Source organism: Pongo pygmaeus, chromosome 12 (genome assembly GCF_028885625.2).
Source record: "Pongo pygmaeus isolate AG05252 chromosome 12, NHGRI_mPonPyg2-v2.0_pri, whole genome shotgun sequence".
Lineage (NCBI taxonomy): Eukaryota > Metazoa > Chordata > Mammalia > Primates > Hominidae > Pongo > Pongo pygmaeus.
Genome location: NC_072385.2, coordinates 93,183,983 through 93,210,028, shown reverse-complemented (window position 1 = coordinate 93,210,028; position 26,046 = coordinate 93,183,983). Strand labels below are relative to the sequence as shown.

At 36.2% G+C, this 26,046-nt stretch overlaps 1 long non-coding RNA gene across 1 annotated transcript in view; it reads left to right on the top strand.

Moving 5' to 3' along the window:
* The window catches only part of LOC129030430 (uncharacterized), a 46,549-nt gene extending 20,874 nt beyond the window's left edge, over nucleotides 1–25,675 (top strand). The window contains exons 4-5 of the long non-coding RNA XR_008500650.2: nucleotides 4,184–4,296; nucleotides 25,374–25,675. This is a non-coding gene — a long non-coding RNA (uncharacterized LOC129030430). The remainder of the gene's footprint in view (nucleotides 1–4,183; nucleotides 4,297–25,373) is intronic.
* Nucleotides 25,676–26,046: the final 371 nt, after the last annotated feature.

Here is a 26,046-nt window from a genome sequence, read left to right as displayed (position 1 = left end):
ACAGGGCTTTCTATTTGTTGGGCTTAAATTGTGAAGGGGTTTGCTTAGGAGGTTAACTTTGAAGTACCTGAAATCACTAGGGGTAATTAACAAATCACTATAAATTCATGCTTGGCGTTTGAGAGAGAGTTAAAGTAACATTGATATACTAGACAAAGTGCAGAGTGGTTAGAATGAAAAGATAAATTAACCAAAGGCAAAACTGCAATGGCAGGGTTTTCATTGTCATATTGTAGAAGGTGCTATCTTTGGTAGAAATCTCCACTTTCGCAGTTTAGTAGGATTTCTACAGGTTCAGTTGAATGAATTATCTTCTGACTCATCCAATATAAATTATATTTTACATGCCCTTTGAATCTCTGAGAAGAGAGTTGGCTTAATTGGTAGTATATTACCCTTTTTTATTTTTAAAGACATTGAGGTATTAGAACAGTAGTGATATGTTTCTTCATAATAATAACAGTAGTGATTACTAATTACCTTGAAATGTTAACTAGAAGTACAATGCTAAGGGTTATATTTACAATTCTATAAAGTAAGAGCAATTCATAGCCTTATTTTATTACAGATGAAGAAAATGAAGCTTGGAGAGTTTCAAAACTAGGATTCAACTTTGGGTTTCACGTCTCCAAGATCTCACGCTCTACACCAGCGGTTTTGAAATGTTACTGATGCCTAGATCCACCTAGAGATTTTGGCTTAATTGCCTTGAGTGAAACTCAGTCCTAAAAGGTCCCCTGATAATTCTAATTACAGCCAGATACGCACACCACCTTTTCAAACCTTATCACTTCCCTATCTTCTACTTTGGAAGATACCATCACAATCACAATCTCAATGGCTCCCCCTGGAGCTCAATGCAGATAGTGCAGATAGTGCACTGTGGAGTTGCGCAGTGTGGCAGCTGTGCCTAAACACACATTCATCCTCTGGAAAACCCTCAAATCCAAGAGTTTTAATAAGTATAATTAACTTAAAGCCCTTCTTTATAGTAAAAAAATGAGAGTCTGGAAAAATTTTCTAACTTATTAGGATTATGTGATAGTTTTTATCATATTGTTTTTATATTTATCAAGAAAAGATATAATCAATGTATTTGACTGAATATAGGTATAACCAATAAAAAATCACAGATTGAGAATATTTTAATTTTTGAAATGGAGGGCAATGTCATGATGTGACTATTCATAGCTATTTTGTTGGAGGACGATAGAAATGATACAACCATGAAATGAGGGGCATTAGAATGAACTGCCGATCTCAAAACGTGCAGTTTTCTCACTGCTTTGGAAAACCTCTGGCTTTATTGACTCGTGTGAGGACTTCACAGAGCTCCTGACCAACTAGAATGGAAGGAGAGCAATACAAACATTTGTTCTTAGGGAAAGAGAATGGGCATTGGAGATAGATCAGTCTACTCTCATACTTCACTAGCTGTGTGATCTTAGGTCAAATCATTAACAACTCTGAATTTTGGTTTGCTTTTCTATAAAAAGAGGTGGTAATGAACTTATAAATGTGAAAGTACCTGAACCAGAACCTTGTTACTGATTTTTTTTCTCCACATTGGCTTCAGCTGAAAGACAGTGGTAGGGAAAGCAGGAAGCTCCAGGGAATGGCAAGGTGGTGGTGGTAAATCAAAGAGAAGGTGAAAATGAGGTGGGCTAGAAATGGAACAGTTACAAGAACAGACACACACAATCAATTCCACTTGCTTGCAAAGGAAAAACCACCATTGTGACGCAGCAGCCTCTTATCCATCCGGGGATAATTCAGCTTGCCATGCTTTTGGCAGTATGGGCTGGATACTGTGTAGGGTCCCCTCACAAAGAGCACAGGCTACAGTCACTTCATTTTCTAATGCTGCTGCCTGAGTTTTCATTTAATTAAGAAGGCTGACCTTTAGAATGACAGTTTATTTATTTTTTCTTCCTTTAACTAGTTTACTATGATCCTAATGCAAGCTGAAAATCTGATAGTAAAGAGGCCCAAGGTTTCACTGATAAGGCTAACGTGTTGTTTCTGTATTTACAGAAAAAATATTAATAGGCATATTTATAGATGCATAAGCCAAAATCCCTTTCAGGTAAATCTGACCTTAAGTTGGTGGGAACAGTAGGAAAGGAAAGATAAGCCCTGGAGGAGTATATATCAAAAAGACATCCCATATACCAAATAACTGAGGCCCTAACAACACATGTCCTGGTAATTAGCTATATTAAAAGCATATAAAGTTAGATTCTTACTCAATCCTCTAAACCTCTGGATGTGGAGAAGTAGCTACTTAAAGCCTCTGTTGTGCACAGCGTCTGTGGTGCTCTCTAGACAGAATGGCCAAATGAACCAGGGAGAAAGGGAAGAGTGACCCGTTATGGTGAATGCCATGGGCCCGCAGCCCTGCATGCTCTATCTTTGCCCATGGTTGATGATGTTGTCCTTTGTGCTCTATAGTATTAGCAAGCAGGTGGGGACCCTCAAGCACTGGCAGAGTCTAGAGAATAATGTGTCATTTGCTGTGCCCTGGATTTATCCACAAACTCCCATGAGCTAGTGTCTACTTAGAGAGTTCGCGAGATCTGCCCCGACCCTAAGTATAGCAGCCATAACTGTTATGCTTGTGTTCTTTCTTCTTGGGTGACGTTTTCTCTTTCTGTTAGGGAATACTTTTTGTTGGCTCTTCACGGAGACTGTTCACATGAATGGAATTCTGAATGGAGATTCTATTACTAAACTAGAGCTAACTCTGACTGTTCCTGACTGTGTCTGCTGACTAAGGAGTGCCCCATTGTCATTAAGTGCTTGGCCTCACACTAGGATCACTCATTCGGATGATGGTGATGATTTTTTTTTTTTTTTTTTTTTGGACACTGAGGGTAGCAGTGAGTCTTTTCCCAGCTTCGCCCCATTGGTAAGCAACCAGGTATCATTGGTTTATTGACAGATTAAACAAAATAATACCAGGACTATTATAACTAACCCTTGGGTCCAGAGAAATTCTGAAGTTTGTGGTTCCCCCACTGTGAGTGCCTTTAATCCTATACCCTGACAGCAACAAGCAAGTATTGAAGGCAGAGTAGCAGATTTCAATTCTCTTCTCTTAAAGGTTTGCCAAACATCATTAAATACAAAATAGAGCAAATAAACAAATAAGCTGTGACTGGGATTTTAGGATGAACACTCCTAGGTAAGTTCTATACCACATTATTATGTCCCCTAGTTTTTTTTCTGATAGTGTTAGTACAAATGGCAAATTAACATTACTTTACATAACATACCTGGTATAATATACCAGGTATATTTCCACTGAATGAAAAGAGAATAGTTCTTATGTTGCTAATCTAGCAGCCTTGCTCCAGGTACCAATATCACTTTAAATGAAGAAAAGGTCAAAGAACAATGAGGCAGGAAGTACTGCTGCACTTACAGCATCTCCTGCTATCTTCCCGGCAGTCTTCCCATCTTTGGATATTTTCAACCCATTATAAATGAGTTCACTGGAGGTCGAGTGATTTGCCACATACCTGAATGAACTGTAGAAAAGAAGTGCTATAAAATTTTTTGCATACCCATTGGTACTCACTCCTACACACACAAATACACACACACACAAATAAATGTATATGCTCTTATTTTAACATAACCAAGATTTAAAAGCTGTTTGTCATCTTTAAGCTCTACTATATAATAGATTTCAACTTAGCTCATTATATACCTTATGCAAAATTCGGGGCCAAACAGCAGGTTTTATAGCATGCTAGTTATTTCCTCTAACAGAAGTGGTAGGAAAGAGTCCAGCTATTTTAATTTGAGCTGGCATGGTATTTAAATGTGTTCTTATACAGGATAATAGCAGTCATTGCACAAATCACAGTAGAAATATAATTCATCTATAAAGAGAATGCAAGGTGGAGGGTCATATGACCTTTACAAGGACCTGTGTGGAAAATCCTTTCCTAGCTTTAGATTCTATTTTTAGTAGGACAGATATTCTCTGACAAAAGGTTTTTTCCTGTCTTATTTTTTTTCAGATATTAACAACATCTGCAATATTTCCTCCAGTTGATGTTATCATCCATATGGCAGATTTAACATCATGCCTGTCAGTTTTCTAAATCTTCCCAGGGAAAAGCAGTTTTGCAGTCACCTCCTTATGTATCATTCTAGCTCTTATTTCTTTTTCCAGATAAAAGGCCTGTGAAGCTAAATGAAACTAGAAGCTATAACTGTTATCCAGAGCTGGTGACACTGGACTTCTCTCCAGGGAACCAACTGCATCTATTTAAAATAAACTTTCAGGTGAGCATTTGGGAAATCTTTACTAAATAGAAGGGCTATTGATAGAATGCAGTAGTCTCTACAATAGAACATTGACCTTGACTATGCTGGACAACTTTGAGGTTTTTGCAGCATTATAAATGAGGGTCCAATAACCTAATACGGATATCCAGTAAAATACTCTTCTTCAGTATCCATATGGTTGTCAAACTAATACTAGACAGGGGAGAGGAAAAACTGCTAATGATGAGTCCGTTTTTCTTCCTTGGTAACGGCTGCAAGTGAGCTTGATGTGTAGATGGGCATAAGGCTAGGAAATCTAAGTCCAAAATAAATTTTCTTTGATTAATTTTTTAACAAATTATAAATATTAATTATTCATTTATAAACACAAACATTCCATTTTCTATCTCTACTTTTCCCTATTTCTTATTGTATTGAAATAAAAAGAAATGAAACTAGCTTCATCTCTTAACACGTGCCTGCTCCTCTTGGGGCAGTGGGGGAAGAGACAGAGAAGCAAAAACCAGTTGTGTAATATGAAGTGTGGCAATATGATGGGAGATCTAACTCAGGGTGTGGTGACAAGGAGAAAGCAAGGGGTGTGGTCAAAGGTAGATACAAATAAAAAAGGTCATAGGATGGAACGGAGCAGAAAATGTGGTGCTGGCTCTTTTTTCTTGCAAATCTGTATCAAATGATTGGCAGGTGCTGTCTATAACGTTGTGTTATAAAGAGCCATAAACCCACTCATGGGCCTTACAAAGGCTAGAAGCATTTGTTTCCACAGCACTCAATTGGCATTGGCATTGGCATTGTACCACTGAGGTCATATTGTGTGGTGTGTTTGGCTGCCTATCTTCCCCTGTAGGCCACTGGAGTGAATGGTCTTTGAGTTATTCAACTCTATTTTCTCAAAGCTAGCAGAGAGCCTGGCACATAATAATCACCTAAAAATGTTTGTTAAATGTGTATTTGGAACCTGAGTCAAAATGAATCGTAGTGGTCTTGTCTTTGATAATAAAGGTTTTGCATGAATGGACAGGGAATATGGGAAGAAATTATACTTCCTGTTCAATGTAAGGAAATAGAAATAAAACATTAAAAAGAAAGCACAATAATTGGTGCAGAAAGAGAGAGAGGAAAAGAGGACACCCAGGAGAATAGAGACATCACTTCTTGAGGGTGCAATTTGAGAAGAAACAGCTTCAAGGAGACAATGATAGAAGCGAGATCCTGAAGCTCCTAACGGCAAGAAAATTTGAGGCACATTTTACAAATGTGTGGCTGTCAGTTGCAAAGGACAAAAACACCTGTTTAAATATCCACAGCTACATAGGATAGCCATGTAAATAAGCCATAGTGCCATTTACGAAATTGTTCTATCCAAAAGTACTTAAATTTGAGTTTATTAAAAATACAGAAGATAGAGAAACACATTATCAGATACCGCAAGGAAAAAGAAAACTTTTAATGTGAATCCCTTTAAAAGACAACTAAGTCAGTTGTTTTCAACAAATTTTTAAAGGAGGGGAAAAAAAAGGTGGAGGGGCCCTATTCTCAATTAAAGGATATTCCAAGGACATAACATGTAGAATTTATTTCGATCCTCATTTGAAGAAATCAGCTTCAAAAAGACATTTTGCAAAAAATACAGGGAAATTTGAATATGGATTAGAAATGAAACAGTGTCAAGGAATTTCTGCTAATGTTTGTTGATTGTGATAATGGCACTGTAATTATATAAGAAAATATTCCTCTATTTTAGAGAAATATACTGAAATACACAGGAGTGAAATGACATGATGTCGGATATTTTAAAATATTTCAGGCCTAGGGAGAAAGAAAAAAAATTGAAAAAAAGAAAGATTGGGCAAGAGTAGCAAACCTAAATAATTATTATTACATCTAGGTGATGAATCTATGGTGTTTCTATATTCCTCTCTCTACTTTTGTGTATGTCTGATTTTTTTAAGTAAAAGTACCTTTAACATTATATATATTAGCATATATTTTATGTTATAAATAAATGGAGAACCATTGTTATGTTTTGTGCAATCTGTTCACCCCTGGATATAGACTATTTACTGTGAACAGACATCCTTAAAGTATATATTTATGATGTAAATTTAAGTTAATATGTACTACTTTCTTAAATCTTCTTCAGACATAGGGACTACCAATAAGGTCCATTTTTTCTTATGCTAGTTAAATGAAAACCTTGATTTGGCTGTAACTGTAAAAATTCGACTGTATGTTTCACAACTGACTGATGTGATAAAAGAAAAATAATACATTTGTTACTTCTGAGTGAAGTAAGATGAGATATCTTTCTGAAGTGTCTTTCAGTGTATCAAAAGGCCTATTTGCCTCACTAGTGGCTCCTTGGGTTGATTTCTGAAAACAAACAAACACAAACATACCTCTGTGACACAAGTAAGATAATGTAAATTCTAGGAATGATTAACGTGATAGTTGGTCTGAAATCCATTATCACAAATCACAGAAGACAAATTGAGAAAGCTATAACAGAGCATGCCAATTTTGACATTGGAGGTAGAAGCCATAGATTAAGATAGGAAATAAGAGCATTTGGAAGATGCTGAACACACCGTATTACCCAGAGTTTTCTGCTCTGGATGTCTAAGGGGTCATAGTAAGGCCTTGAACACAGGGAGTAAATCATTGAGGTAAAGGTGGTAGAGAACTTGGTTAGCTAGGATATAACTGCGGATGAAAGTCAAAATAAAATAAATTACATTTTTTCACTCCCACTTCCCATCTTTCCTCTGAAAACATTTTAAATGAAAATATGTCTATATCAGGAAGTTAGCATTTGAAGTAAGGGAAAATAGGGATTGTGGTTCTTAGACATAGCTCTGCATTTTCGCAAATAGGAGCTCAGTGGTTACACAGAAATGCATCCCTGAAAAGCAAAGTGGGTGCCCACGGAATTGTCATGGTTCCTCTTTCCTCTCGCCCCACTAGGGCTTTGAAGAGGGAGGCCTTGACTGTTAAGAGGAAAACATGAAGAGAAAAACTGAATGGCTCTATGTGTAGACATCCTTTCATTCAGAAATATATTAATAACATTTAGGGTCCAAAAAATACAAAAGGAAACAAAATTACTTTTATTATGTTATAGAAATTGTTTGAAGACTCATAAAATGGAGAGATTTGAATTAGATACCTACAGTTTTTATAATGTATGTTTGGTTATGCATAGGAGAGTGGGCGGAGGTAGATATAAGGAGAGTGTCTGGAAAGGGAAAATTGAAATTGGATCCACGTATTTTAAATTGCAGTGCCATATTTTTAACCACTTCAGTTTTTTCCTCCAATTGTGTCAGTATTTATGTATTTGCTTCTATGTATACTCAGAACAATTTTAAAGTAATTTTGCTATTTTATCTCCTTTCCATATTAAAAAATTCCCCTCATTTCCCGAAACACAGATTTGAATGAACGTGAAACCGTAATAAATCATTATTTGGATTTTTCTAATATAAAAATATTTTAATTTGCTCATTTTAACATTTTTATTTCTTGGCTTTTAAGAAATTTTATTTCCTTCGTTATATAACACTGCTTTTCATTGCCTCCTTTTAAATGATGAAGTTATAAAGCTTTCATTTTGGTTCAGAAAATCACAGCTCTACTGAAAGCAATCTAAACCATATTACCTCATTATAACTAATTTAACCTTTTAACATTATAGACCAAGGGAGACCAAATGCCAAAATAAATTCTTCCTTTTCTGGAGAGAAGTTGATGGCATGCCTTCCTAGTACGTACTCAGGATAGAAAAAGATGACTAATATAGTATTCTGGACTGATTTCAGATCATGAGTTTTATTAACAGAATAAAGGTGTACTAAGTTCTGCCTATATTAGCAGACCTGAATTTGGTGTCGTAAAATATATTAAGGGAATAGCCAATGGACTTTGCCTAAAGTAGTTGTTCATTTGAGAAAAGAAAGTCTGTTTGTATGGAATGTAACACAAAGCGATGTCAACAATAACAATAAGGCAGCTCAGTTTTTAGGTGCAGGGTGGGAAAGTTCTATGTTGTGTCTGAAATGGTCAGGTAAGCAGTAGACTTGAACTGTCTCAGTAAGAAAAGATAAGTTTTGTATAAATGTCCTGAATAACATTTTAGGTTGAAAGAATACTATGAATAAGGACAGGGTAATAAGAATGTAGATGACAGGTTTGGAAGGCTGTTTCGGTTAGTAACCTTGGAGCAGAGGATTCAAGTACATGGATATAGGGGAAGAGAGCAGGGTATTGGAACATTGGAAAGAGGCAGTGTCCGGCTGTGGAAGGTAGACACTGAACTTTATTCTATAGATAGTGCCGAACCTCTAAGGGCTTTACAGAAGCAATTCCAGTCCACTGCTTGCCTGATCATTTTAGACACAACATAGGACTTGCTGTCCTGTGCCTAAAATTGGTTTATGTGAAGCAGTTTTCAGAAATACTAATCTGGCAATATTTTTCAGATTTCTTTGGAAAGGGAAGAAAAATTCAGTGGGGAAAGGATTCAATAATACAATCATAATAGATACTAACCAAAAATAGCATAGGGAAGTAGAAAAGATAAAAATTCTAAACTGTGATTTTGAATTTTCAGTTCAAGACAAAACAGATAGCTACCTTATGAGCTTTGTCAGCTATTTTTAAAGGTAGCATCCTTCTTTTCTTTCTGCCAGTTTCCTGTTTATATTCTGACCTGAGAGTCTGATAGATAATGTATTTTGGGATTTTTCTCTCTGCCTTTCATCCTTATTACAAAGCACTGTCCCAGTGATGTTTGTGATGCCCATAAAACTCTTAGCCAAACCAAGGACAAAGAATCTGACTCAGATAATGAAAAATAGACCTGTCTATCTGAATGTGACAAAGTATTCCATTTTTAGTGGTCTTTGAACCTATTGGGAAACCCATATTATAATTTATTTCCAAAAGATTGGAAGTTCAAGAGTTCTAAAGTCAGACTACCTTTGTCCAATGTCAGATTTACCCTATTTTATTCTAACACCGGAATGACAAAAATACATTATGAACATTGTATGAGATAGCATATTCTTCATATGGTGAGATGCACATATTGAGTACTCAGTAAGTTTCAGGAATTACTAACTTTCAGAAATTTTTGTTTACTTTTATGTAGTTATTTTGCTTTGTATATAAATGCAGCTACAGTTCATGATGATTATATAATTATTGATGACCATATTCAGTTTTGGTTTATAAATTATTTAATTTTTTTATTATACTTTAAGTTCTAGGGTACATGTGCACAATGTGCAGGTTTGTTACATACGTATACATGTGCCATGTTGGTGTGCTGCACCCATTAACTCATTTACATTAGGTATATCTCCTAATGCTATCCCTTCCCCCTAGGGACATGGATGAAGCTGGAAACCATCATTCTCAGCAAACTATCGCAAGGACAAAAAACCAAACACTGCATGTTCCCACTCATAGGTGGGAATTGAACAATGAGAACACTTTGACACAGAAAGGGGAATATAAATTATTTTTAAGTAGATGTTTTAGTTTCTGCAGTATCATAACTTCTCAATACCACTTTATGTTGATGTAATGTTCATAGACTATGTATTTATATTCATGCAGATTAACCAGAGGATATAGAGGAATACTATTTGATTCCATTTAGGAAGCATTCATTGAAAACTATGTACTATGTTAAGTATATATGTCATGGTCCCTGACTTCAAGGGGCTTGTAGGTAAGTAAACAGACACACATGTACATAGTAATTACAGTATAGTGCACAAATTCACAGTAAGTGTAGACATAAGGCTAGGATTAGCCCAATTAACTGTCTTAGGGAACGGAGATGACTTTGCAAAGGAAGCGACATATGAACTATGCTTTTTAGCTATTGATCTATTGCATGTCATGGTCATCAATTTGTGCAATAGGGTATAATGGGGTGAAAGTTAAAGAGGAAGAACAATTGTAAAACATGATTCAGAACACTATTTGCAAAGTACTGAAGCATAAATCCATTGCCAAGGCAATAAGCAGAAAATGACTTCAAGTTGACGAGCAAAACATATACCAGTGCTGTCCAATAGAAATAAAATGCTATCCACATATGAAACTTTAAATTTCCTAGTAGTTATGTTTAAAAAAAGCAAAAAAAAAATGAATTAATTTTTAAATTTTATTTAACTCAATGTATCTAAAATATTACCATTTCAACATGTAATTCATATAAATAATATTTACAAGAATTTGTATCTTCTTTTTCATATTAAGTTTCAAAAATTCAGTATGTATGCTACATTTACAGCACATCTCAATTTTAAGTGCTCAGTAGCTACATAAGGTTAGTGGTCACTGTGTTGGACAGTACAGGGCAGATTCAGACCATGAAGAGCTTGAACATTCTATTAAGGAATTTAGACTATATCCTATCAAGTTTTGATAATATGTAAAGTGTATTCATCTGATGAATGTCAGCATATTTTCTCTCTAAGGCATTGAGGATGTTGATGGGTAGTAGAAATATTTAACCAAGAGACATAGGAATATTTGTATTCTGATGCTGAACAATCACCTCTCCTAAGGAGGTCTTTAAGGAAGAAAAGGAGGACAAAGTCATCCTTAATGACCAGATGGGATTTTTTACCCAATTCCCCTGGAGCATTCCAAGGAGCTACATTGGATCCCATGGAGAATGCCATTACCAAAGCCAAATCATTCTGAATGGTCTAGAAGCAAAGCAGCCTCAAGGGCCAGTTTAGATATACTTCCAAAGCTCAAACTTGGATCCCATTATTCTACTATGAGAAGAGGGATGAGAGCATAAAGTAACAAGAGAAACTGAAGGAAAGATTGATGTCTAAGAGGGTTGGTATTGGGGAGGCGGAGTGAACAATTTTATTGTTAGGTTCCTAGACTTTTGGTAGAAAACTTCTTAAATAAAAAATATTAATATCTTAAGTGAAAAAGATACCAGAGACCCTCCAATATCTTACCACTTAACCCATATGACTCAGGACACTCAACTTTTTGTTCCTACTGTTTTAAAGAACTAGCTTAGTACCTGGAACAGTGGCTTCAAGCACAGGCATAATGACCAACAACTCTTGTAAAATCAGGATACTGCCTTCTCTCACATAGATGGAATGATTTGACCCATTCTTGGGAAGAAGTAATGAGACCCGCATAAAAGATGTTTAAACTTCAACCTAGAGGACAGTGTAAGTTTCCAGATGCTTTTCTAAATTTTCAAAGAATTGGAGAGTATTTGTTGGTTTCCATGGATGAGAGAAGCATTTTTTAAAAATTTTGCTTTACAAATTATGTAAATTTTTACAAATTGTACAAATTCTCTTTTGCATGTGGTGGTTCTAGTTCATGCCCTCCCTATCCCCAGCATCCTGTTTAATTTTGCATTTATCACATTTTAAAAAGCTAAAACTACATTGTTAGTACTGGTTACATTAAAATAAATCAGAATGAATTTATTCTTGCATTTTGTACTTCTAGCTTCTGTCATGGTCTTATCTATTAGCATGTTTGAGGTGCATATACAGTGAATAGAGTTCACACTCTATAGGACTCTATAGAATGTAGTTCATTAAATCTTAAAGAAAATGAACGATAAACCCAACTTTCCTCTACCACTCCTTTCCAGAATTGAACAAACATCTCTTTTTTAGGTATTAGTCAGCAGGTACTTGCTGATGAAACAGTGTGTATTGACAGGGAAAGCTAGGGAGTACTGTATCTTTCTGGTTTTAGTTTGTATTGGAAAAAGTGGGCAATTCTGCTGCTTCTGCCAGGCACTTGGTGCTAGAGACAGTTGTGCCATGGCTTACATTGCTGGTTTCAAAAGCATGAAGCCTCCAGACAGCCAGTTAGTAAGTCAGTGGAAAATGTGGGAGATTCTAGATTACTTACATCTGAAATATGTATAGGAAATAGAGGCTAGGTAGTTCTGCCATACGGTTTATAAAGTCTAAAATCTCTTATTATAATAGTTTTGTGCTATAAATCTACAATATTTACTTGTCTTTTTGAAAGATACCATTTAAGCAGCAATGAGTTCAAAAAGGAAAGTGCATGTACAATAAAAAAAAATACATTTCAATTTCTCAAGAAAATTGATAATGATTGTAAATTGAATAAATGCTTTGTCAACATTTATCATTTGTATTTATTTATTTATTATTATTATACTTTAGGTTTTATGGTACATGTGCGCAATGTGCAAGTTAGTTACATATCTATACATGTGCCATGCTGGTGCGCTGCACCCACCAACTCGTCATTTAGCATTAGGTATATCTCCCAATGCTATCCCTCCCCCCTTCCCTCCACCCCACAACAGTCCCCAGAGTGTGATGTTCCCCTTCCTGTGTCCATGTGTTCTCATTGTTCAATTCCCACCTATGAGTGAGAATATGCGGTGTTTGGTTTTTTGTTCTTGCGATAGTTTACTGAGAATGATGATTTCCAATTTCATCCATGTCCCTACAAAGGACATGAACTCATCATTTTTTATGGCTGCATAGTATTCCATGGTGTATATGTGCCACATTTTCTTAATCCAGTCTATCATTGTTGGACATTTGGGTTGGTTCCAAGTCTTTGCTATTGTGAATAATGCCGCAATAAACATACGTGTGCATGTGTCTTTATAGCAGCATAATTTATAGTCCTTTGGGTATATACCCAGTAATGGGATGGCTGGGTCAAATGGAATTTCTAGTTCTAGATCCCTGAGGAATCGCCACACTGACTTCCACAAGGGTTGAACTAGTTTACAGTCCCACCAACAGTGTAAAAGTGTTCCTATTTCTCCACATCCTCTCCAGCACCTGTTGTTTTCTGACTTTTTAATGATTGCCATTCTAACTGGTGTGAGATGGTATCTCATTGTGGTTTTGATTTGCATTTCTCTGATGGCCAGTGATGGTGAGCATTTTTTCATGTGTTTTTTGGCTGCATAAATGTCTTCTTTTGAGAAGTGTCTGTTCATGTCCTTCACCCACTTTTTGATGGGGTTGTTTGTTTTTTTCTTGTAAATTTGTTGGAGTTCATTGTAGATTCTGGATATTAGCCCTTTGTCAGATGAGTAGGTTGCGAACATTTTCTCCCATTTTGTAGGTTGCCTGTTCACTCTGATGGTAGTTTCCTTTTCTGTGCAGAAGCTCTTTAGTTTAATTAGATCCCATTTGTCAATTTTGGCTTTTGTTGCCATTGCTTTTGGTGTTTTAGACATGAAGTCCTTGCCCATGCCTATGTCCTGAATGGTAATGCCTAGGTTTTCTTCTAGGGTTTTTATGGTTTTAGGTCTAACATTTAAGTCTTTAATCCATCTTGAATTGATTTTTGTATAAGGTGTAAGGAAGGGATCCAGTTTTAGCTTTCTGCATATGGCTAGCCAGTTTTCCCAGCACCATTTATTAAATAGGGAATCCTTTCCCCATTGCTTGTTTTTCTCAGGTTTGTCAAAATCAGATAGTTGTAGATATGTGGCATTATTTCTGAGGGCTCTGTTCTGTTCCATTGATCTATATCTCTGTTTTGGTACCAGTACCATGCTGTTTTGGTTACTGTAGCCTTGTAGTATAGTTTGAAGTCAGGTAGTGTGATGCCTCCAGCTTTGTTCTTTTGGCTTAGGATTGACTTGGCGATGCGGGCTCTTTTTTGGTTCCATATGAACTTTAAAGTAGTTTTTTCCAATTCTGTGAAGAAAGTCATTGGTAACTTGATGGGGATGGCATTGAATCTGTAAATTACCTTGAGAAGGATGGCCATTTTCATGATATTGATTCTTCCTACCCATGAGCATGGAATGTTCTTCCATTTGTTTGTATCCTCTTTTATTTCCTTGAGCAGTGGTTTGTAGTTCTCCTTGAAGACGTCCTTCACATCCCTAGTAAGTTGGATTCCTAGGTATTTTATTCTCTTTGAAGCAATTGTGAATGGGAGTTCACTCATGATTTGGCTCTGTTTGTCTGTTATTGGTGTATAAGAATGCTTGTGATTTTTGTACTTTGATTTTGTATCCTGAGACTTTGCTGAAGTTGCTTATCAGCTTAAGGAGATTTTGGGCTGAGACAATGGGGTTTTCTAGATATACTATCATGTCTTCTGCAAACAGGGACAATTTGACTTCCTCTTTTCCTAATTGAATACCCTTGATTTCCTTCTCTTGCCTAATTGCCCTGGCCAGAACTTCCAACACTATGTTGAATAGAAGTGGTGAGAGAGGGCATCCCTGTCTTGTGCCAGTTTTCAAAGGGAATGCTTCCAGTTTTTGCCCATTCAGTATGATATTGGCTGTGGGTTTGTCATAAATAGCTCTTATTATTTTGAGATATGTCCCATCAATACCTAATTTATTGAGAGTTTTTAGCATGAAGGGTTGTTGAATTTTGTCAAAGGCCTTTTGTGCATCTATTGAGATAATCATGTGGTTTTTGTCTTTGGTTCTGTTTATATGCTGGATTACATTTATTGATTTGTGTATATTGAACCAGCCTTGCATCCCAGGGATGAAGCCCACTTGATCATGGTGGATAAGCTTTTTGATGTGCTGCTGGATTCTGTTTGCCAGTATTTTATTGAGGATTTTTGCATCAATGTTCATCAAGTATATTGGTCTAAAATTCTCTTTTTTTGTTGTGTCTCTGCCAGGCTTTGGTATCAGGATGATGCTGGCCTCATAAAATGAGTTAGGGAGGATTCCCTCTTTTTCTACTGATTGGAATAGTTTCAGAAGGAATGGTACCAGCTCCTCCTTGTACCTCTGGTAGAATTCGGCTGTGAACCCATCTGGTCCTGGACTTTTTTTGGTTGGTAAGCTATTGATTATTGCCACAATTTCAGCTCCTGTTATTGGTCTATTCAGAGATTCAACTTCTTCCTGGTTTAGTCTTGGGAGGGTGTATGTGTTGAGGAATTTATCCATTTCTTCTAGATTTTCTAGTTTTTTTGCGTAGAGGTGTTTTTAATATTCTCTGATGGTAGTTTGTATTTCTGTAGGATCGGTGGTGATATCCCCTTTATCATTTTTTATTGCATCTATTTGATTCTTCTCTCTTTTTTTCTTTATTAATCTTGCTAGCGGTCTATCAATTTTGTTGATCCTTTCAAAAAACCAGCTCCTGGATTCATTAATTTTTTGAAGGGTTTTTTTTGTCTCTATTTCCTGCAGTTCTGCTCTGATTTTAGTTATTTCTTGCCTTCTGCTAGCTTTTGAATGTGTTTGCTCTTGCTTTTCTAGTTCTTTTAATTGTGATGTTAGGGTGTCAGTTTTGGATCTTCTTGCTTTCTCTTGTGGGCATTTAGTGCTATAAATTTCCCTCTACACACTGCTTTGAATGCATCCCAGAGATTCTGGTATGTTGTGTCTTGGTTCTCGTTGGTTTCAAAGAACATCTTTATTTCTGCCTTCATTTCATTATGTACCCAGTAGTCATTCAGGAGCAGGTTGTTCAGTTTCCACGTAGTTGAGCGGTTTTGAGTGAGATTCTTAATCCTGAGTTCTAGCTTGATTGCACTGTGATCTGAGAGATAGTTTGTTATAATTTCTGTTCTTTTACATTTATTGAGGAGAGCTTTACTTCCAAGTATATGGTCAATTTTGGAATAGGTGTGGTGTGGTGCTGAAAAAAATGTATATTCTGTTGATTTGGGGTGGAGAGTTCTGTAGATGTCTATTAGGTCTGCTTGGTGCAGAGCTGAGTTCAATTCCTGGGTATCCTTGTTGACTTTCTGTCTCGTTGATCTGTCTAATGTTGACAGTGGGGTGTTAAAGTCTCCCATTATTAATGTGTGGGAGTCTAAGTCTCTTTGTAGGTCACTCAGGACTTGCTTTATGAATCTGGGTGCTCCTGTATTGGGTGCATATATATTTAGGATAGTTAGCTCTTCTTGTTGAATTAATCCCTTTACCATTATGTAATGGCCTTCTTTGTCTCTTTTGATCTTTGTTGGTTTAAAGTCTGTTTTATCAGAGACTAGGATTGCAACCCCTGCCTTTTTTTGTTTTCCATTTGCTTGGTAGATCTTCCTCCATCCTTTTATTCTGAGCCTATGTGTGTCTCTGCACATGAGATGGGTTTCCTGAATACAGCACACTGATGGGTCTTGAGTCTTTATCCAATTTGCCAGTCTGTGTCTTTTAATTGGAGCATTTAGTCCATTTACATTTAAAGTTAATATTGTTATGTGTGAATCTGATCCTGTCATTATGATATTAGCTGGTTATTTTGCTCGTTAGTTGATGCAGTCTCTTCCTAGTCTCCATGGTCTTTACATTTTGGTATGATTTTGCAGTGGCTGGTACCAGTTGTGCCTTTCCATGTTTAGCGCTTCCTTCAGGAGCTCTTTTAGGGCAGGCCTGGTGGTGACAAAATCTCTCAGCATTTGCTTGTCTGTAAAGTATTTTATTTCTCCTTCACTTATGAAGCTTAGTTTGGCAGGATATGAAATTCTGGGTTGAAAATTCTTTTCTTTAAGAATGTTGAATATTGGCCCCCACTCTCTTCTGGCTTGTAGGGTTTCTGCCGAGAGATCCGCTGTTGGTCTGATGGGCTTCCCTTTGATGGTAACCCGACCTTTCTCTCTGGCTGCCCTTAACATTTTTTCCTTCATTTCAACTTTGGTGAATCTGACAATTATGTGTCTTGGAGTTGCTCTTCTCGAGGAGTATCTCTGTGGCGTTCTCTGTATTTCCTGAATCTGAATGTTGGCCTGCCTTGCTAGATTGGGGAAGTTCTCCTAGATAATATCCTGCAGAGTGTTTTCCAACTTGGTTCCATTCTCCCGTCACTTTCAGGTACACCAATCAGACGTAGATTTGGTCTTTTCACATAGTCCCACATTTCTTGGAGGCTTTGCTCGTTTCTTTTTATTCTTTTTTCTCTAAACTTCCCTTCTCACTTCATTTCATTCATTTCATCTTCCAGGGCTGATACCCTTTCTTCCATTTGATCGCATCGGCTCCTGAGGCTTCTGCATTCTTCACGTAATTCTCGAGCCTTGGTTTTCAGCTCCATCAGCTCCTTTAAGCACTTCTCTGTATTGGTTATTCTAGTTATACATTCTTCTAAATTTTTTTCAAAGTTTTCAACTTCTTTGCCTTTGGTTTGAATATCCTCCCATAGCTCGGAGTAATTTGATCGTCTGAAGCCTTCTTCTCTCAGCTCGTCAAAGTCATTCTCTGTCCAGCTTTGTTCCGTTGCTGGTGAGGAACTGCGTTCCTTTGGAGGAGGAGAGGTACTCTGCTTTTTAGAGTTTCCAGTTTTTCTGCTCTGTTTTTTCCCCATCTTTGTGGTTTTATCTACTTTTGGTCTTTGATGATGGTGATGTACAGATGGGTTTTTGGTGTGGATGTCCTTTCTGTTAGTTTTCCTTCTAACAGACAGGACCCTCAGCTGCAGGTCTGTTGGAGTACCTGGCTGGCCGTGTGAGGTGTCAGTCTGCCCCTGCTGGGGGGTGCCTCCCAGTTAGGCTGCTGGGGGGTCAGGGGTCAGGGACCCACTTGAGGAGGCAGTCAGCCGGTTCTCAGATCTCCAGCTGCGTGCTGGGAGAACCACTGCTCTCCTCAAAGGTGTCAGACAGGGACATTTAAGTCTGCAGAGGTTACTGCTGTCTTTTTGTTTGTCTGTGTCCTGCCCCCAGAGGTGGAGCCTACAGAGGCAGGCAGGCCTCCTTGAGCTGTGGTGGGCTCCACCCAGTTCAAGCTTCCAGGCTGCTTTGTTTACCTAAGCGAGCCTGGGCAATGGCGGGCGCCCCTCCCCCAGCCTCGCTGCCAACTTGCTATTTGATCTCAGACTGCTGTGCTAGCAATCAGCGAGACTCCGTGGGCGTAGGACCCTCTGAGCCAGGTGTGGGCTATACTCTCCTGGGGCACCGTTTCCTAAGCCCGTCGGAAAAGCACAGTATTCGGGTGGGAGTGGCCCGATTTTCCAGGTGCCGTCTGTCACCCCTGGAAAGGGAACTCCCTGACCCCTTGCGCTTCCCGAGTGAGGCAATGCCTCGCCCCTGCTTCGGCTGGTGCACGGTGCACTCACCCACTGACCTGCGCCCACTGTCTGGCACTCCCTAGTGAGATGTACACGGTACCTCAGATGGAAATGCAGAAATCACCCATCTTCTGCGTCGCTTGCGCTGGGAGCTGTAGACTGGAGCTGTTCCTGTTCGGCCATCTTGGCTCCTCCCCCCCAGCATCGGTAACTACATTTGACTAAGTATTCAAATGAATCAAAAATAAGTGAAAATCATTTGATGAGCTTTGACATTTAATCATATTTGTCAGAAAATAGTACTCGGCATGAAGGTTAAAAGGTAGTACCTGTGAAAATATTTAGACTAAAATATTTACATATTTTAATTAAAGATTGAATTGAGAATATTCTTCTTTTAGTACAATTTGCTCTGAGCTTACTAAGTATTCAGCACCTACAGTGAAAGGATTTACATTAAGAACTAATATGCTCTCTAGAGAGGAGACAACTGAAGATGCCAACAAACAATCTCATGTTTGTTACTATAAAATAAAACATAGAAGAGGATTGTATATTTTATGAAAAATTATAAATAATAAAACCATATTTAAAAAATGCATTCTTCAGAAAATATCCCAATGTTACAGGTGAAGTAGAGATATAAGTAAGGAATCAATTTAGAAGGATTGTGATTAAGTGCTATTATTAATTATTCTTATATATTTTAATAATTAAAAGTAGTATTTTGTTATGTGCTGGTTTTTAGAAGGAATTTTATCTTTGAAAATAGTTGCTGGGGGCAGTGGCTCATGCCTGTAATCCCAGCACTTTCGGAGGCCGAGGCAGGCAGATCAAGAGGTCAGGAGTTTGAGATCAGCCTGACCAACATGGTGAAACCCCATCTCTACTAAAAAAAAAAAAAAAAAAAAATACAAAAATTAGCTGGGCATGGTGGTGCTTGCCTGTAATCCCAGCTACTCGGGAGGCTGAGGCAGGAGAATCACTTGAACCTGGAAGTCTCAGTGAACTGAGATCATACCATTGCACTCCAGCCTGGGCAACAGAGTGAGACTCTGTCTCAAAAAAAAAAAAAACGAAAATAGTTGTTGACTACATCATTTTATAAGGCTTTTGATATAATGAAATTAATTTCCTGTCAAAAATGTGTCAACTGTTGACAAATTTTATTTTTTAATGTATCCTTTTACTCTCAAAATTTTCCTGGTTCAAAAGATAAAATTATAAGCAGCCTTTGGAGCCCAGCTTCCTGGGCCTAATATCCTGCTCTGCCTTTTACCACCTTTGAGAACTTAAAGTCATTTAACTTAAAGTCATTTAAGAATTTAAATGACTTTTGAGAACTGAAAGTCATTTAAATTATCTGTGCCTCAGTTTCCACCTGTAAAATGAGGATGGTAACAACTTATGTCTCCTAGGGTTGTGAGGATTAAATAAACAACTAAGTGAATGCTAGTTGTTATTATCATCACTATCATTGTCTTTCAAAATTTTTGCTTAGGTATCCCAATTTATAATTTATTTAGAATTCCTGAAATTCAGCAATGAACCCAATGTGTATGGTAAAAAGAGAGAGAGAAAAGCAAGCTAAATAAAGACGAATAAACTATAAATAGAAAATAGAAAAAAATCACTTGACATATTTACAACTTGTTTTAACAACAAGTTAGTGTTTTCAAAATACTTGTGGTTTTTATTTAATAAAATATAAATAGAGTTGCTACTTTTCTCTCCATATGTGCCAAATAAAATGGTTTTATAACAAAATAATCTATAACTATGATAGAAGAGAAGTCCAGTGCTATAAGAAAATGCAAATATTCTAAGAACAGTTTTAAAGCACCACTTATCAAAAAAATTAAAAATAGCAACTCACACATGGTACCGGTAGTCTTTGCCTACAGAAGGATTGCTTGAATAATAGAGATTTTGGACAATAGTTACTATTCCTGAAAAGAGGCATATGATTATGAAAGTTATATGTCTTCTTTATACATGTAACAGTTCAATAAAATATTGTGGGTTACTCTTTGCAGTAAAAAGGAACACTTAGCAAAATTATTCCTTGTGATACCTCAATTCAGAGTAATCATTTATTTTTTTGCTTAGAGTCTTGGTTTCTCTTTCTCCATTACTAAATAGAATGGTATTTGCATAGAACATCTAATTGCTAACTAAAATATATTAAGCCATCTATAAAACAATTAAATGGTTTTCAAATGAACATCTGGTAGAGTGTTCTTTTCAAACAAAGGTTAGTTCAAGATTCACAAATTTCACCAACATGATATATTTGATAAGCACAAAATATTTATAAGCACAAAAGTGCCTCTGAATATAGCACAAAAATTTATTTCCAAAGGGATGATTTTTTTAAAAAAAATCTCCTATAATTTATATGATTACCTACCTAAAAAGGGAGTTTATTTTAAACAAAGCTTAAAAACTAAGACTGGCTGGACACAGTGGCTCAAGCCTGTAATCCCAGCACTTTGGGAGGTCAAGGCGGGTGGATCGCAAGGTTAGGAGATCAAGACCATCCTGGCCAACAGGGTGAAACCCTGTCTCTACTAAAAATACAAAAAATTAGCTGGGCATGGTGGTGTGTGCCTGTAATACCAGCTGCTGGAGAGGCTGAGGCAGGACAATCTCTTGAACCAGGGAGTCAGAGGTTGCAGTGAGCCGAGATGGCGCCACTGCACTCCAGCCTGGTGACAGAGCAAGACTCCGTCTCAAAAAAAACAAAAACAAAACAAAACAAAAAACACTAACACTAAATGTTTTATTTTGATTTCTTTGATATAGGTATTATAACTTTCTATTTATCAGTAATATAATTTTAGAAAAATAAAAGTATTTAAAAACATACATTTCTAGTAACAATAAAAATCAATATTATTTGAATTAGAAGGGCCTTAAAAAGATATGTATTTGTTGTATACAGTAGAAACTGCTCAAACATTTTTAGGATTACAAAAGAAGAAAATAATAATAAACACACCTTATTACAAAACAAAATGACTAGATATCTGAGATGTCAATAAGTTATTATAGATTATTACACTAAGTTATAATAAGTTTTTATAGCTTAAGATATTCGGTAGGTATCTGGATGGTTGCTTGTATGTTTGGTAGTACTTCATAGAATATTCTACAATTCATCTAATGAGTAAAACAATTAAATACTCTTAGGAAAAAATATTTAATGGGGTAAAGCTGATCTTATTGTATGTTAAAATAAAATAAAATAATAAATAAAAACATTGTTTTAGGTAATTGACTGAGAGCTATGTCATAAGGGGAATTATACAAATTATAGTAAGAAATGGACTATTGTTGACATTGCATCAAAAAAACAGTGAGAAAAGGTTACTTAGATAGTGGGATTTAATTAATTGGCTATTTTGGGAAAAAAACTTTATTTTTCCTTTGCTACACATAGCAACATAACTTTCAGATATATTAAAGTTCTAATATTTAGAGACTTGAGCATCCCTGGATTTTGATATCCACTGGGGTCCTGGAATGAATCTCTTGTAGATGCCAATGGGACAACTGAACAAGCAAGAGCTAAATCTAACAAATAGTGTATCAAATAAAAGTAGCCAAAGAACAATATATACTGTGTAAGTAAATTTATATTAAATTCAAATCAGAGAAAACAAAGCTGTGGTATCAGAAATCAGGATAGTTATTTACAACTTTTTAAAAATCTCAATGCTGAGTCTATGGGTATATTCAATTTAAGAAAATCCATCAAGCTGTGCAAATATGATTTCTATATTTTGGAATGTTATCCCTGTTATATTAAGTTGATATTTTAACCACTAATTAAATATGAGCTTTTTCATATGTTATGATGTATTCTTGGAAGCACTGTTTCAGTTGCTTCAAATGTTATATAGGCATACCTGGTTTTACTGTACTTTACTTTATTTCATTTGGCAGGTGCACTTTTTGCAAGTTAAAAGATTGTAGCAATCCTGCATTGAGCAAGTCTACTGATGCCATTTTTTTCCAACAGCATTTGCTCACTTCATGTCTCTGTGTCATTTTTGTTAGTCTTACAATATTTCAAACTTTTCATTATTATATCTGTTATGGTGGTTGGTGATCAGTGGTCTTTAATGTCACTACTGTACTTGTTTTGGGGCTCCACAAACAACACCCATCTAAGATGGCTGAACTTAATTGATGAATATTTTGTGTATTCTGACTGCTCTACCAATTGGCCATTCCTGTCTCGTCTCTCTCCCTCTCTTTGGGCCTCTCCATTCCCTGAGAACAATAATATTAAAATTGGGTCAATTAATAATCCTAAAATGGCTTCTATGTATTCAAGTGAAAGGAAGAGCTGCATGTCTTTCATTTAAATACAAAGCTAGAAATCATTAAGCTTAGTGAGGAAGTCATGTCAAAAGTTGAAGTAGTCTGAAAGCTAGACATCTTGGATCAAACAGTCATGTTGATAATTCAAAGGAAAAGTTCTTGACAAAAATTGAATTTACTATTCCAGTGAACACACAAATAATGAGAAAGGGAAACAAACTTATTGCTGATAGGGAGAAAGTTTTAGTGGATAGAAGATCAAACCAGCCACAACATTCCCTTAAAGCAAAACCTAATCCAGAGCCAGCCTTTAACTCTTCAATTCCATGAAGGCTGAGAGAGGTGAGGAAGCTGCAGAGAAGAGTCTGACATCAGCACAGCTTGGTTCATGAGGTTAAAGAAGAGAAGCCATCTGTATAACATGCATGCAAGGTAAAGCAGCAAGTGCTGATGTAAAAGCTGCAGCAAGTTATCCAGAAGATTTAGCTGAGATAATTGATGAAGGTGGCTACCCTAAACAACAGATTTGCAATGTAGATAAAATGGTCCTATATTGGAGCCATCTGGGACTTTTATAGTTAGAGAGAAGTCAATTCCTGGCTTCCAAACTTCAAATGACAAACTGACTCTTTTGTTAGGGGCTAATGTAGCTGGTAACTAATCTGAAGTCAATGCTCATTTACCATTCTAGAAGTTCTAGGGCCCCAAAGATTATGCTAATTCTACTCTATAGTGCTCTATAAATGGAAAAAAAAAAGCCTGATGACAGTACATCTGTTAACAACATGGTGTACTGAATATTTTAAGCCCATTGTTGAGACCTAATGCTCAGAAAAAAGGTTCCTTTTAAATTATTACTACTCATTGACAATGGACCTGGTCACTCAAGAGCTCTGATGGAGAGGTACAATGAGACTAATGTTGTTTTTAGGTCTGCTAACACAACATCCGTTCTTCAGCCCGTGGATCAAGGAGTAACTTTGACTTTCAAGTCTTACTATTTCAGAAATACAGTGATTCCTCTGAAGGATATGGGCAAAGTAAATTGAGAACCTTCTGGTAACGATTTATCATTTCAGATGCCATTAAGAGAAGTCATAATTCATGGGAGGTGGTCAAAACATCCACATTAACAGGAGTTTGGAAAAAGTTGATTCCAGCCTTCATGGATGACTGAGAGGTTCAAGACTTCAGCTGAAGAAGTAGCTGATGATGTAGAAATAGCAAGATGACTAGAATTAGAAGTGGAGCCTGTAGATGTGACTGAATTGCTGCAATCTCATGATAAAACTTGAGCAGAGGAGGATTTGCTTCCTATGAATGAGCAAAGAAAGTATTTTTTTTTTTTTTTTAGGTAGAATCTACTCTTGGTGAAGAGACTATGAGCATTGTTGAAATGCCAACAAAGCATTTAGAATATTACATCAACAGCAGATAAAGCAATGGCGGTTTTGAGTGGATTGACTCCAATTTTGAAAGAAATTCTACTATGGGTAAAATAGTATCAGACAACATCCCATGTTACTGACAAATTTTTCATGAAGAAAAGAGCTAATCAATGCAGAGAATTTTATCGTCTTATTTTGAGAAATCTCCACAGCTATGCCAGCCTTCAGCAACCACCACCCTGATCAGTCAGCGGCAATCAATGTAAAGGCAAGAACCTCCATCAGCCAAAAGATTATGACTCACTGAAGGCTCAAATGATTATTAGCATTTTTAACTATAAAGTATTTTTTCAATTAAGGTATGTATATATTTTTAGATATAATGCTGTTGCACACTTAATAGACTATACTATAGTGTAAACATAACTTTTATATGCACTGGAAAACCAGAAAATTTGTGTGATTCGCTTTTTTGTAAAATTGTTTTATTGTGGTGGCCTGGAATCGAACGTTCAGTATTTCTGAGCTATGCCTGTGCATACATCTTCATGTTTACTTAATACTTTTCTTATTATTGTTGAATTAATTTCTAATATTGGGACATTATAAAAAAACTTTGATGAAAAATCTCCATACATAAATACACATCAGTATATCTGACTGAGAATTTCTTTAGGATAAATTCCTACAAGAAAAAGAGCTTAGCCAAAATATATGAATATTTAGAAGACTCTTGACAAAATTATCAAGTATTTTTCCAGAAAGCTTAAGCTGATTTAAAATCCTATATTTAATTTGTGAGGTTACATTTTTACCTCACTCTCAACAACTAGACATATTTATTAATTTGAAAAGGAAAAACAGAGAAGCTACATTGTTTAATTTTTTAATTAATTGCTGTATTAAACCTACTACACATTCATTTTTCCATATAAGTTGTCTACTTGCATCCTTTGCCAAATTAATTATTGATGACTTTCATCTCAATTTTTAGCACTCTTTGTATTTAAGGATGTAGCATTTCTGTCAAAGTTCCTGAAAGCGTTCTCACAATATGTTGTCTTTTAAGTTGAGATGTTTTAGCTATCTAAATATGTTTTATGTTTATCATTATTCATATGCACATTGACTGTGCATAATTGCACTTTTATCTCTTTCTTTCCAGTTCTTATGCCATTTAGATTTTTTTTCCTGTCTTACTCTACTGACTAGAACCTTCAGGATATTGTTGATTTGCTGTGGGAATAATGGCATTTATATTTCATTCCCAATTTCAGGCAAACATCATTCCATCTTGTACCATTAATCATGATGTGCTGTTACTAATTGAATGTATGTATACCCCTCAAATTCACAGATGGAAGCCCTAATGTACAATGTGATGATATTTGAAGATGGAGTTTTGGGGAAGTAATGCTTAGATGAGGTCATGAAGGTGGGATTCTCAAGATGACATGAGTGTTCTTACTAGAGGAAGAGAGACCAGAGCTCTCTCTTTCTCTACCATGTGAAGATACAGTAAGAAGGAGGTCATCTTCAAACTTGGAAGAGGACACTTACAAGAAACTGAATCTGCTGTCATCATGTTCTTGGACTTTGCAAACTCCAGAACTGTGAGAAATAAATGTTTATGGCTTAAGCCACCCAGTCTATGGTATTTTGTTATAGTAGCTCAAGCTGATATGCTACAAGTATTTTTTCAATTTCTTTTATAAGATATCTGGACATTCTTCTTTATCTTAGCTTTCATGCATTAAAGTTGAGTTGTATCAATTTTTTTTTACCTATATGAAAATGTTAACATAATTTTTCTCTTTTTAATGTTTTTTTTAAATGGTTAAATTATACTGATTGATTTGGTTGTTAAACGAGCCTTGCATTCCAAGTATAAACCCACCTTGATCATGATGTATTGTTATTTTTAATATATTCTAATAAGAGTTTGTTACAGTTTTTAATTTTTAAATTTTTAATGTTTTTTACATTTATTTTCATGAGACATTAGTCTATATATCTTTTTTCAATTTTTG